The sequence below is a fragment of the Hypanus sabinus genome, chromosome 15, assembly GCF_030144855.1.
Source record: "Hypanus sabinus isolate sHypSab1 chromosome 15, sHypSab1.hap1, whole genome shotgun sequence".
Taxonomy (NCBI): Eukaryota; Metazoa; Chordata; class Chondrichthyes; order Myliobatiformes; family Dasyatidae; genus Hypanus; species Hypanus sabinus.
Window position 1 is genome coordinate 27,674,773 of NC_082720.1, and position 12,942 is coordinate 27,687,714.

General features: G+C 39.9%; 1 protein-coding gene across 2 annotated transcripts in view; it reads left to right on the forward strand.

The window, feature by feature from the left end:
- The first annotated feature begins 2,292 nt into the window (after window positions 1-2,292).
- Window positions 2,293-12,942, forward strand: part of LOC132405140 (uncharacterized) — a 34,115-nt gene continuing 23,465 nt past the window's right edge. Inside the window, exons 1-2 of one of the 2 annotated variants that reach the window (XM_059989838.1) lie at window positions 2,293-2,390; window positions 2,537-2,633. The gene's annotated coding sequence lies outside the window, so the exon portion shown is untranslated. Of the gene's footprint in view, window positions 2,391-2,536; window positions 2,634-12,942 lie in introns of those variants that run through there. The other variant, XM_059989839.1, reaches the window with a different exon arrangement.

Genomic DNA, 12,942 nt, shown 5'->3' on the forward strand with positions numbered 1-12,942 from the left:
ATCATAGAAAACATTTTTCTAGGGTGCATCACAACCTGGTATGGAAATTGTCCTGTCCAAGACCAGAAGAGGCTGCAGAAGATCATGAACACAACCCAGCACATCACACAAACCAATTTTCCTTCCTTGGACTCACTTTACACTGCACGCTGTCGGAGCAGTGCTGCCAGGATAATCAAGGACACGACCCACCCAGCCAACACACTTTCGTCCCTCTTCCCTCTGGGAGAAGGTTCAGGAGCTTGAAGATTCGTATGGCCAGATTTGGGAACAGCTTCTTTCCAACTGTGATAAGACTGCTGAACGGATCCTAACTCGGATCTGGGCCGTACCTTCCAAATATCTGGACCTGACTTGCACTATCTTACTTTCCCTTTTTTTACTTTTTTATGATTTATAATTTAAATTTTTATTATATTTACTATCGATTTGTACTCCAGGGAGTATGAAAGTGCAGAATCAAATATCACTGTGATGATCGTACTCTCTAGTATCAACTGTTTGGTGACAATAAAGTAAAGTATTAATCTACTGAACATTTTGCATCATCTCAAATCAAAAGAAAAATTTCAAAACCTGTCAACAATTAATTAAAAATTAAAACTAAAATTGTGAGGCCGAAGAAGTTTACATCCCCTTTGTAAACTGTATGTTACCAACTCATCCAATTTGTTGATGTAGGAAATTGGAAGATCACCTGAATAAATACCCCTCTCTGTATAGGTCCAATAATATGGCAGGTTTTCAACAGACCAAACCAAAATGAAGACAAAAGAACATCCAAAGCAAATCAGGGAAATGCTAACAAAGAAACACAAAGCTGGGGAAGGGTACAAGACCATCTCAAAGGCACTGAACATACCTTGGAGCTCAGTGCAGTCCATCATGAAAAAGTGGAAAAATATGAAACTATAGCCACACTGTCTAGGTCAGCCCACCCTCTAAACTTAGTTGCCAGAGAAGAGCGCGGCTTGTAAAAAAGGCTACTGTGATGCCAACAGTCACTCTGAGGGAGCTGCAGAAGTCAGTGGCTGCAACTGGAGATGAAGTTCATGGCTCCACAATCTCTAAGGCTTTGCACAAAAAGGGTATTAATGGAAGAGTGGTAAGGAAGAGGCTCCGCCTAAAAGAAAAAAAAGCATATCCTTGCCTGTAAAGACTTTGTAAAGCATCGCTTAGGAGATACTGTAAAGGTGGGGAAGAAGGTCTTATTGTTGGATGGGAACATTTTTACCTCAACATGTGGCATAAATCTAACACTGTACATCAGCCAGGTAACACCATTCCTACTGTAAAGTATGGTGGAGCTAGCATCGTGCTATGGGACACACACCAACTGCTGGAGAAACTAACTCAGCAGTCCAGGCCGCATCTATGGAAAAGAGCAAACAGTCAATGTTTTGGGCCAAGACCTTTCATCAAATTCTGATGAAGGGTCTCAGCCCAAAATGTTAATTGTTTACTCTGCAAATAAGAATCTCCAGTTAAATTGATCAAAATCCCTGATAGCAATTCTCATTATGTGAACAAAGGGATGGGGACTGGGAACTGTAAATAATCTTTTAGAAGGATACCCTCTCATCTTAGCTTTACACTTAAGAGCTTTTTTTATTGTACTTTGGATGAGTTATGATATTTGTTATTCCTGCCCCCAATGCAACACAGGTAAAGCAAGTTGTCTAGGGACCCAAACTTTTACAGCTGATTAAATAAAATTGTAAGAACCCTGGCCAGAGTCAAGCCAGACCAACCAGTTGTTTACTAAAATATGAAGAATTCTCAACATGAAGCATTGGCTCTATTTCTCTTTCTGTGGATCTCTTGGTCATTTTCTGACTTCAGATTTCCAGCTTCTGTAATTTTGACTTGGTTGCCAATGTTAGTGTAACCAGCAAAGAGCCTCCATGCACTGGTAAGGTGGGAGGGGGGAACAGAGACTGGGAGGCTGTCCTGAACCGACATCTCAGAGGAGTTGACTCAGGATGTGAGCACCAAGGAGGAAGCCTTAGCTGTTGAGCCGGTAGAGTCTCATACTTTAGCAGCCTTTTATCTGAGCCTGGCTACCTACCCTCAACCCTGACAATGTGCTTTGGGCTTGAGAATCAGAACAATTCTTAGCCTTCAGCATAGATTAAGTTTGGTTTGGCCTCAGTTATGTTGAGTCAGTCGGATTTTAATTAAAAGCTTGTGCAAACCTTTCTCTGCCAGATGATTTCATCCATTGATATCAATGGACTTCCTATATACTGTAAATTCAGCAGACAGAATCCCTTTGCTTTGAACTGCCTATGAATACTGCAGCACAGATTTCCCAAGGCCAGTGCTCTGTTGTCAGAAGACTTTCTCCACTGTTATCAAAGCTTCTTTTCGATTTCATTGTAGTTGCCAAGGTATTTTATTTTACTGGGCATTTATTATAGATGTGTTGTAATGGGTAAAATTGAATGGAAAAGGCTGATTTAGTCTTGTATTTATTTTGTCTGTGAATTGCAAAGACTTCTCTGTTGTTTAACAAATGTCTTTATCCCAATGTCAGGATGCATTCAAAAATGAAAAAGAAAACTGAAAGTCATGCTGACATCATTAAACCACTTAACTTGGATACCTCATCACTTGCATGTGATATTCATACAGTAAGTATTCTGTTAAAATTACTGCATTTAAAATGTAATTGTAACATTGGCAAAGATATCCTGCGTCGTTCCCCTCCCCCATTCTCCCCACTGGCCCCTCACCCACACAAACCTCCCAGTGGTTCCCCTTGCCAGCCTTCTCTTTTTATCCCATGTTTCACAATCCTATCCTGTTCCATCATCTTCAGCCCTTTGTCACTTCTACCTACCATCTCCGTTTCTGACATCATTCCCGCCCTCATCTTCCTATCACTTGACAATTCTTGCTCCCCCCACCCTTTCAACCTCCTTTTTACACTGACTCCCCCCTTGGCCTGAAGTATCTGCCGTCCATTTGTCTCCAATGGATTCTGCCTGAGCACTGAGTTTTGTCAGCACCTCTTGTGCGGCTCCAGATTCCAGCATCTGCAGTCTCTTATATCTCTATTAAAAGTAGAATAGTCAGTAAAGATGTTAATTGTTGTCACCACTTACAACATGTTTCATATTGCATGATGTGCATGCACCAGAGTGGCCCCTGATTATTCTGACATTCCTTTTGTTGACCTTAATCTAACTCCCTTTTCCTGACATGGGTAAAATTAGCCAGGAAAGGGGTCCTTGGATTGCCAGCCTCCTGGGGAGCCCTCTTCAGGAACAAAGAGGAAAGGCACCCTGTGCTTCACTTCAGAAGTTCTAAATCTTTGCTTCAATAGTGCAGCGTGCTTCCCAGTGGTGAGAGTTTCGCTTAATTCAAAGTCTCATCGGTCCTGTTTATGACCATACAACATTCAGTGGTGAGAGTTTCGCTTAATTCAAAGTCTCCTCGGTCCTGTTTATGACCATACAACATTCAGTGGTGAGAGTTTCGTTTAATTCAAAGTCTCCTCGGTCCTGTTTATGACCATACAACACTCTTTTGAGAACAAAGTTTCCCTCACTCTAAGGAACTCATATCCCTTAACCAATAATACTAAAACCTAATCATCTTATTTCTTTTAACCTTGTTGGGTTTGTAAATATTGCAGAATGGAAACTGAGAGTTTCATTTATGCCACAGCATTGACTAAAGTTAAAATGTGCTTCGTAAGCATGACAATCAAGTTGAAAATATTGAAGTTTCTATACAAATATTTTTGGAGGTTATGGTCATAAATTAAGGTTTTAAAAATTAGCTTTGCTTGCCACATGTATAATCGAACCATACAGTGAAAAGTGTCTTTTCTGTCAAATCAAATCAGTGAAGATTGTGCTTGACCACCAGGCCTCCAGCACCAACATAGCATGCCCACAACTTACTAACCATAACCTGTACATCTTTGGATTGTGGGAGGAAACCCGAGCACCCAGAGGAAACCCACACAGTCATGAGAGAATGCACAAACTCCTTTCAGACAGTAGCAGGAATTGAACCGCAATTTTCCAGCTAGCTCTGTAATAGCATTACACTAACCACTACGAAAAATAAGAATGAACAGTTTTGAGTCCTCTTATTCATGCAAGGCACCTTGGTCAGAATGAACTAGTTTAACCACAGGTCCTGTCTCTGTGCTGTATAATACTATGACTCTATGCCCCTACCAAGACTTTTGGACCAAATTTAATCATTTCAGAAATCTCAACTCCATCAATTCAATATTCAAAAAATATTTTTGTTTCTATGAACTATTCTAAAAATACACTTCAGCAGATAGAGGAATAGACTTAGAAGTGGCATGTATCTGATATGCATTCCCTTTCTCTTTGCACGCTCCTTCTCAATAATAAGTTTGTTATTCCACAAGCTCTCCCTGCTCTGCTAATACCTTTAATCTTCACACTTATCATTGATGAATACAAAAAGTAACTAGAATGAAGGAAAAGGCTGAAAGTTGAACGAATTGACAAGTCAAGGAGAAGGGATAATTCCAATATAAATTGTCGAATTAAATATGAACAAAATTAACTGCTGGAAATCTAACTGTTCAATTCTAACTAATATTTTAACAGGGGCATTATCACAAATAAACCTACTTTATGTTCAATTGTATTTGATACAAATTGGCCCCCAATTTTTAGTGTTGCCCTGGCTTTTGTACAGCAAAACAATTTGTGATTATGTCCTGTAAAAAATATGCAATGGCCCATGTTCTAAGTATCAACACAGCTGAAATGCAGTTTAGTTTCGGCGTTGATATGCTCCATGTGTCTGGCTCAGCAGAAGACATTTGCAGCATCAAGTTCATTAGTCAAATTTCATAACGTGGGAAAATTCTTCACTGTGTTGATCAGGTAAAATGAAATGTCAACATATAAACTACTATTATGGACGTTATTTTGGAATTCAATTTGTTTGACTCTAGAGCTTACTTCTCTATGGTACTGGAGTTCATTTAGGACTTCAATAGGTTGCTTAATTGAACTTGTGTACTGAGTAATCATTTGGAAAGTTCCATTATAATATGCTAAATGTTTTTTTCTGATATACATGCAAGTGATGTTTTGAAGGCTAATATAGCACTGAAATAGAGATAGCATATGAAACTTAATATAACCTCACTGTAATGTTTTCCCCATTTCTGCTGTTTTCAAACTTATTATAAGGAAACTTATTTATAAAGATAGGTTATTAAAGAGAATAATGTGTTCACAAAGCTGGAGAAAGAGAGGGCTGCCTAATAGTGTGAGAATCTAAGTAGAATAGTTATTGCATAATAGGAAATCATTCAGCCAGCTTTTTGATGTTCATTCTTTGTAGAGCAATCTGGTCAGTCAGACTTCTATCATCTTTCAGCAGAGCCCTGAAACTTATTTTCCTTGATGTGCCAAGCCACATCTTTTCTCAAACATTTGATTGGCTCCATAACTTTTATAGGCAGTAAGTATCAATCATGTTCAACCTCTGTCCAACCAGTTTGCATCCAAATCTATTTAATTCTTATGATCAGTTTAAATCTGAATCCACTGGTTCTTAAACCATCTGCTGATAAGAATAGTTTCCTTCTCTTTGTCCTACCTGAGCCCATCCCTTTTTGTCCACTTCCATCAAACTTCATCTCAAGTTGCTCTCTCAACAGAGAGTAACTCCAGCTTTTCCAGTTCAACCTCAGGTCTGATAGTACTCTTCCTAGAGCCATTTTATGACTTATGCATGGTTCCTGAATGTGATCAAAACAATGGCCAAACCATTGTTTTATAAAGATCCAACACAACCTCCTGGCTTCCAAATAAAAAGTTATTTTCTTTGTGAAATGCTCTGTCAATGTGCTTTGCTACTTCCAATGATTTATGCACATGTGCTCCTTGTTCTCCTTGCCTTGAGCACTACGTAAAACCACCCAGCTCTAAGAGCCTGTCACATACACACAAACCTGTAAAAGCATCAGCAGCAACAGAACACACCTGGAGTCTGGTTTTGCTGTTAACAATCACTGTTCTATTAGTAACTACGTCATATAGTAATTTAAACCAGGTAAATCAAGAGTTAACGGTGTTATGCATATATAGGTGTAAATACATAAATCCCTAAACTTCAAGCTTAGGTGATAAGTGATACTGTCTTATGATGGTATATAAGAAAGTTCTGTTCAATTCACAGAATTTGAAGGGAGAGAAAGAGAGAGATATTTGTAATACAAACAAACAGCTGTTGTCGATCTTCCTGTTGACTTCCGAATCCTCATACGAAGTATCACCAACAGTAGCTGATCACAAAAGGGACCATCTTCAAGGGAACCACCACTCAGGCAAGGGTCGACACACTGGTAGATTCCACAAGGTTACCCCAATCACACATAATGTGATAGCCACTTACCCAGTTCCACAACATTGGCAAAAGGGACACAGAGCTGAAGAAGGGAAAGGATCATGGGACAGGAGGCCTAGGGAGAAAGAAAGGGGGAGGGGAGCACCAGAGGGAGATTGAGAACAGGCAAAGAGGGACAGAGAGGGGAAAAAAAGGGGGGGAATAAGTAAATAAATAAGGGATGGGGTAAGAAGGGGAGGAGGAGCATTAACGAAAGTTAGAGAAATCAGCGTTCATGCCATCAGGTTGGAGGCTACCCAGACGGAATATAAGGTTTTGTTCCTCCAACCTGAGTGTGGTTTCATCTTCACCCTATCCCCTTCAAGATCACCCATTGCATCAACCCAGTCAGTTAGCATCTCCAGCTACCACCATCCCTCAGGATCACACCTGCCTTCCATATGTCCTGCGTCAAGCCCGCTGTCCATGGATCAATCAATCCACCTAAGCCTGCACCTCCGGAACAAAGCATGGTGGAAGGTGGTCTAGTACACACAGATCACTGGTTGATGGATTCTATGAGTTGGGCAGTATCTGGTCACCTGGAGAAGGTATGGTATCATCTTAAATCTATCACTTTTTGAAGAGTTCCAACAGACCCAAACAGATCACCTGGGCAGTCGGGTGCCAACTGTAGGCGGTGCGTGTCCTGTCGGATGTGCACAGGCAGGCACCTCCCAGTCTCCACCCAGCAAACAGGACTCACCCGCCACTCACTTCCAACTCATCACCTGCAGCCTATTTAAACCAAGCTCTTACCCACAGGCCTTGTTCCATGTGACAGAATAGGCTGGCAATGCTAATTCTCCCCTTTGGGAGCAGGTGCATTACACCCTGCACAGGCACTACCTTTGGTGGGGGTGCGTTATTCTTTTATATTCACCTGAGCATGGGGACACTGATTTATGGGTTTATCTAAGGCAACTGTTATGGATTAAAACTGTAGCATGTTAGAAACCCTGTTTAAAATATTCTAATTCCGCATTCTATTATATTCTAATAATTATTAAGGTCTGGTCACATGAATACCATCTCCCCCCCCCCAGACCAACAGTAGAATTTCCTGGTCCTTCTTGGCCAGGTGGAGGCGGATTTAAACCCTCAATCTGACTTTGCTAGAGAGGTGTGGAGGTTGAATTTGATGGTTGGTGAATAGTTATATTGGAAAGTTAAAGACAAAGTGTGTTGTGGAGAAAGCCTCTGTATATCTGTAAATTTTTGTACATGCATGTTATTTTTCATTTGTCTGCTTGTAAATATTTTCTTCACAACTAGGGCAGCTTTTGCACTTTTTCCACCTGGCGCTAAATAAATCCCTTTGCCCTAATGTGCTGTTGTGCCTTACCATGTGTTTTTTTGCAACTGGTGACCCTCATTGGACACATTTACCCACACCTGATAGTGGGTTGAGACATACACTTATATGAACCAGCCAGCCTCAGGCCTTCAATTACCTTGTTGACTGGCGATATTAGGTATCTATTCTCTCGTCTTGTGTCCCCTCGAGACATGTTATTTTGCAGTTTAGTAGTAAAATAACATTTACTGATAAATTGTCTCTGCTACTCTGCATTTGGGTCAAGCACCCACTACATTTCCTGACAGTCTCTCTGTTCCACAGTACACATTTGTGTCACACCTTTCACATATAAATCCTGCCCTAGTCTGACTGACCAAAACACATCACTTCACACTTAGATAAATTGTGAAATGGAAAGCCATTCCTCAGACTATCACCCCAACTGCTCAAGAGCTCTTTACAATTCATTGTAAGCTGCTTCACTATCAACAAAACTCCCTCGTCAGCAAACTTGCCATTCATGCCATGCATATTTGGATCCAAACCATTCATGTAAATATTGAATAACAGAGGCCCCAACTCTATCAGCTGGGGCTCTCCACTGCTCACAGTCCTTCTGCTTTCTATCATCGAGCTGACTGTGAATACACCTCACTAGCTCCCATTGAATCCCATGCAACCTAACTAGATCAGCCTGCCATGTGGGACCCTGTCAAAGACTTTACTAGAGTCTGTTCTGAGAACATCCATTGCCTCACCTTCATGTGTCCCCTTGGTTATCTCTTTGAAAAACTACAAAAATACTCTACACGAAAAAAAATCATGCTGACTATTTATGATCAACCCTTGACTATCCAAGTGATGGTAGATCTTGTCCCTCAGAATTCCCTCCAGTAACTTTCCTCACCAGCCTGTAATTCTCTATCCTGTCTTTGTTACACTTCCTCAATAATGGAACAACATTAACCATCCTTCAATCTTCAGGAACTTCATCAGCAAATATCTCTACAAGGGTCTTCATGATTTCATCCCCTACTTCCTGTAAAGTCAGGGGATGCACCTGGTCAGGACCAAGGGATATGCTTAGCTTAATGTGCTTTACACTACCTCCTTCTTTATAACAGGCATTTGATCCAAACTGTCATTACTTATTACCCTAATTTCTTTGACATTTATGATATTCTCCTCCAAGGAGAAAGCCCTACCAAGATGACCATCCCTTCCTTATTTGTAAGGTCTACCCAAATGGCCTTATTACATGATCCCTCATGAATATCCTTTCTAAGCACTGCTGTAATGTTCTCCCTTATCAGACAGGCAACACCACCTCCATTCTTGCCTGTACCTGTCATGCCTAATACACTGGTATCCTGGCACACTGAGCTGCCTGTTTAGCCCTTCTCTCAGCCATGCTTACATTATGGCCACAATATCCCAGTCCTTAGGGGCAAGCCATGCCCTCAGTTTGTCCACCTTGCCTGTTACGTTATGTGCATTGAAATAGATGTAAATAAAGTCAGTGGTCCTATCTGTCCCCTTACTGTAAACATGTTATCCTTATTGCTAGCTTTGCACTCATATTCTGTTCTATGTGTCTCTCTGCATGTATCATGTGATCTCACTGACATTACACTCGAGTACCAATGCCCCCCTCCACTGCCACCAACCCTCCCAAGTGCTAAAAGCAAGTTTTGAATTTCCCTGCTGGGGATTTAGAAAAAAATCCCCGCAGCCTCCTGTATCCCAAAGGAAAAAACCACGGACCATCTGATCTTTCCTCATAGCTATAGTTTGTTATAGTCCTGTTATAGCTATAGTCTTGGCAACATCTGTATGCATCTCCTTTGCACCTTTGTCAGTACAATCACATTCCCTGTAATGTAGTGACCAGAACAATGCTTTGAGTCAATCTAACTCTTATTGTAAATAAATGTCATCCCTGCTCTTATTTTCTATGTCTCTGTAAATATAGCAAAGCATCCATATGTGTTTTTTTTAATTTCCTTAACATTGTGTCTCATTACAGTTAAGGATCGGTGGACATACACTCCAAGGTCTATCTGTTCTCCACAGTATTCTTCCCCTTATTGTGTGTTCCTTCTGCAAATACATTACTTCATATTTCTCTGGTTTAAATTCCTTTTGCCATTTTTTCAGCCCAAATCAGCATCCATCTCTCTAAAACTATTGACCACATTACCATGTTTTGTTGTTTCTCTGGTGTTTGACATTAATAATATTGTCCATGGATCAAGAGTCCAGCCTCCAAACCTTCAGGGACCTCACATAAGCCTTCCCATCACAAAAACACCTGCCAACAGGTGTTTCTTATCAATCTTGAGCCCAAAGATTTTACACGTGGATCTCAAGGACATTTACGTTTAAACTGGCCTGCCACCTGACACTTTTTCTAAAGTCTTGCTCCATGTAGATCACTTAATATGAATTGTCCCCAATTTAACCCTCAAAGTAATCAATAAAGTTAGCCATACATGACTTTTACTTAACTTCAGTTTGACACTCACTAATCTGTGTCTTTAAAAGTGGCAGATTAGAATCGCAAAATTAATGGGCTGATACCTTCTCATATGGCTTATATCTTGTGCTCTAAATGGAGGTTTGTTCTATCCTTCTAAATTGATTCCAATCTCATTCCCATAGTCAAAGATTAAATGACTTACTTTTATGTAGTTGATGCTTTCCTCCCTTTTTAACCATAGTATAATATTATCCACCTATCTTCCTTCATCATACTAGTAGTTGGGAAGGATTGTGGTTCAAAAGCTGCTATATTGTCCTTCTTTGATTCTTTTAACAATCTTGAATATATTTCATCCCAGACTGGCAACTTATACATTTTAAATTACTAAACCCTTTAATATTTCCTCTTTTTTATTTTATTTGTTCCTTTCAATAATTCCACCATCTTTTTCCTTATCCAGATGTAACTCTGAGTTCTTGTTCTGCTATAGATCTCAAAATTGAGTCCGGGAGTGTTCTCTGATTTACTGAGCGTTACTGGTCAAAGATGGTTCACAACTAGCTACACCTGGTGCATTTAATACACTCCAGTCAATTGATTAAGATCATCAGACTTCACTAACATCGCCTGTGCATGTCTGAATAGATGCTTCCAAATGATTTTCAGCTGAGTTCTATTTGAAATAGGGATGTCGGGTAGATATAGGACACATCAAAGGTTTTAGTTGAAGAATGTGGGGGTAGAGATGCTAGGATGTGGTGAAGAAAATGTAAGTAGTAAACAGGATTGGGTGTTTTTGGGTGACTGGAGTTGTACAGAGAATGACAAATACAGTAGTAGGTTTCAGGGAAACAGAAAAATAAGCACTGAATTAAGGATTGTAGTGGTTTACTATTAGTGATGAAGGCTGTAGACAGGATTTGGATAAAAGAAGGAAGAATTTAACGTATTACTCAGTTTTGAATGTGGGCCTGTTTCTGATATCAATCCAATTAGATTAACTAGGAAGGGGGGAAAGCACTAGGAGGTATTGTGGGTGCAAGACCTCTAAGAGATGGGACACTCTGAGTGGTTTGTAAAATGGTAAGTAATTTGAGAAAGCTTTGGGGTTAAAAGCTGTAGAAAGAAGGAAAGGAGCACCAAGAAATTATATTAAATGACAGTGGCTTTGGGGAGTAATCACAGGAGTGCCTCTGATACATCTATGGATCAAGTTAAAAATAACTTAGTTGGGAAATGTTGTAGAGTCTAAACATTTAGAAGGGTTTTGTGGTGGAGTAAGAACAGATAGCTAATTGGTGTTGAATAAATTTAATGGAAAAAGTTGCCAGATAGGGTTAATTTTGAGTTCCAGAAGTTTGGTCATATAGCAGCTGTCTGTAAGGGATAAAAAGCTGTGTAGTAAATATGGTGGATTATGATTGTGGTAATTGTGGAGAAGGCATTAGACCAAACTGTAGCAATTGTGGAGAGTAGCATAGCTCTGCTTAAGCATGCTGTCCTGTATATTAGAGAGCTGTGGATGCATGGTGTATTTGGGTAGAAATAGGCATATCATTTGCAGATTCTCTTCAGAAAGTAAGTGGACTGTTAATGGGACCTATTGATCTACAAATCGAGATAAATTCATGACATTGCATGATTTATAACAGGTTTTGTTGATTGGTGATAAACTGAAATTTGTTATTTTTGGGGCAGATGTGATAAATTGTACAGCACAAATTAAAAGTAGGGTAGAAACCAATTAAAATTGTATTCAACACTGCAGAAAATAGTGCTTTATAAGGAGGGGTAAATAATACTCAGATTTTCTTCTTTTAACAATGGAATGCTAATGGTCAGAGAAAGATTAATTTTTTTCATTTTTTCCTTTTTCCTTTTTTTAAAATCCTGGGGTTAGCTAATGATCAGGGGATTTAATGCTCATAGTTCTATGTGCAGTTGTAATGATACAATTGTAAAAGGAAAGGTAAAGGAATCCTTTCTGGGAGAAAAGTATTTGGTGTGCTTGAATGGTGCTCAGTAGGTGGCGGTAATGCACCTTGCGTTGGTCTGCCAACCGCCATTAAACATTACTAGAAGAAGAATGTATTTGAAATAGACTTTTTTTTAAAAAAAACTGTATACATGAGCATCATTTAAAGCTAAAGGATCAGAAGATTAGGGTTCGCATCACATTTGTAAGTGTGATAAACTGAAGGGGACACAGATCTGTATGAAGGGATTCGTGTCAAATTCAGAGAGGAGTTGAGTTTTGTATTTTGTCAGGAACAGAAATCTCCCTGAATGCAGCCATCTGTATGTGGATAAATATTGATCAGAACTGAATGACGGCAAGGGCTGTTTTTATTAGTATTTATAGCAGGGCAATAGTCGGTTCGAAGTTTGTCCATTTGGACCCACTATTCAGGTTTCTGGGATCTGCAGAGACGCAGTTCAGAGAAGGGAAGGTTATCTGTCAAAACAAAGCATCATATGTGTTCCTGAAAGGAGAGGGATGTGGTTGTTGCTATTAATGCAGCTACACTGGCAGATCCCTAGGGCTATCTGCTGCCCTGATTTTGAGATGTGCTTTGGAGATGCATCTTTTGCATTTTCTACCTGCACCTTGTATACCTTTACAATCCAAAAACACATTGGAGCAGAATGCCTCCATGTGTAATTGTAATAGAACCTTGAAATTGCTTTAAGAAGGACTGGTTTATGATTTTGGCGCATTTGAGCACATGGCAGAAGACTTCTTGCATCATATCGATGCCAAACC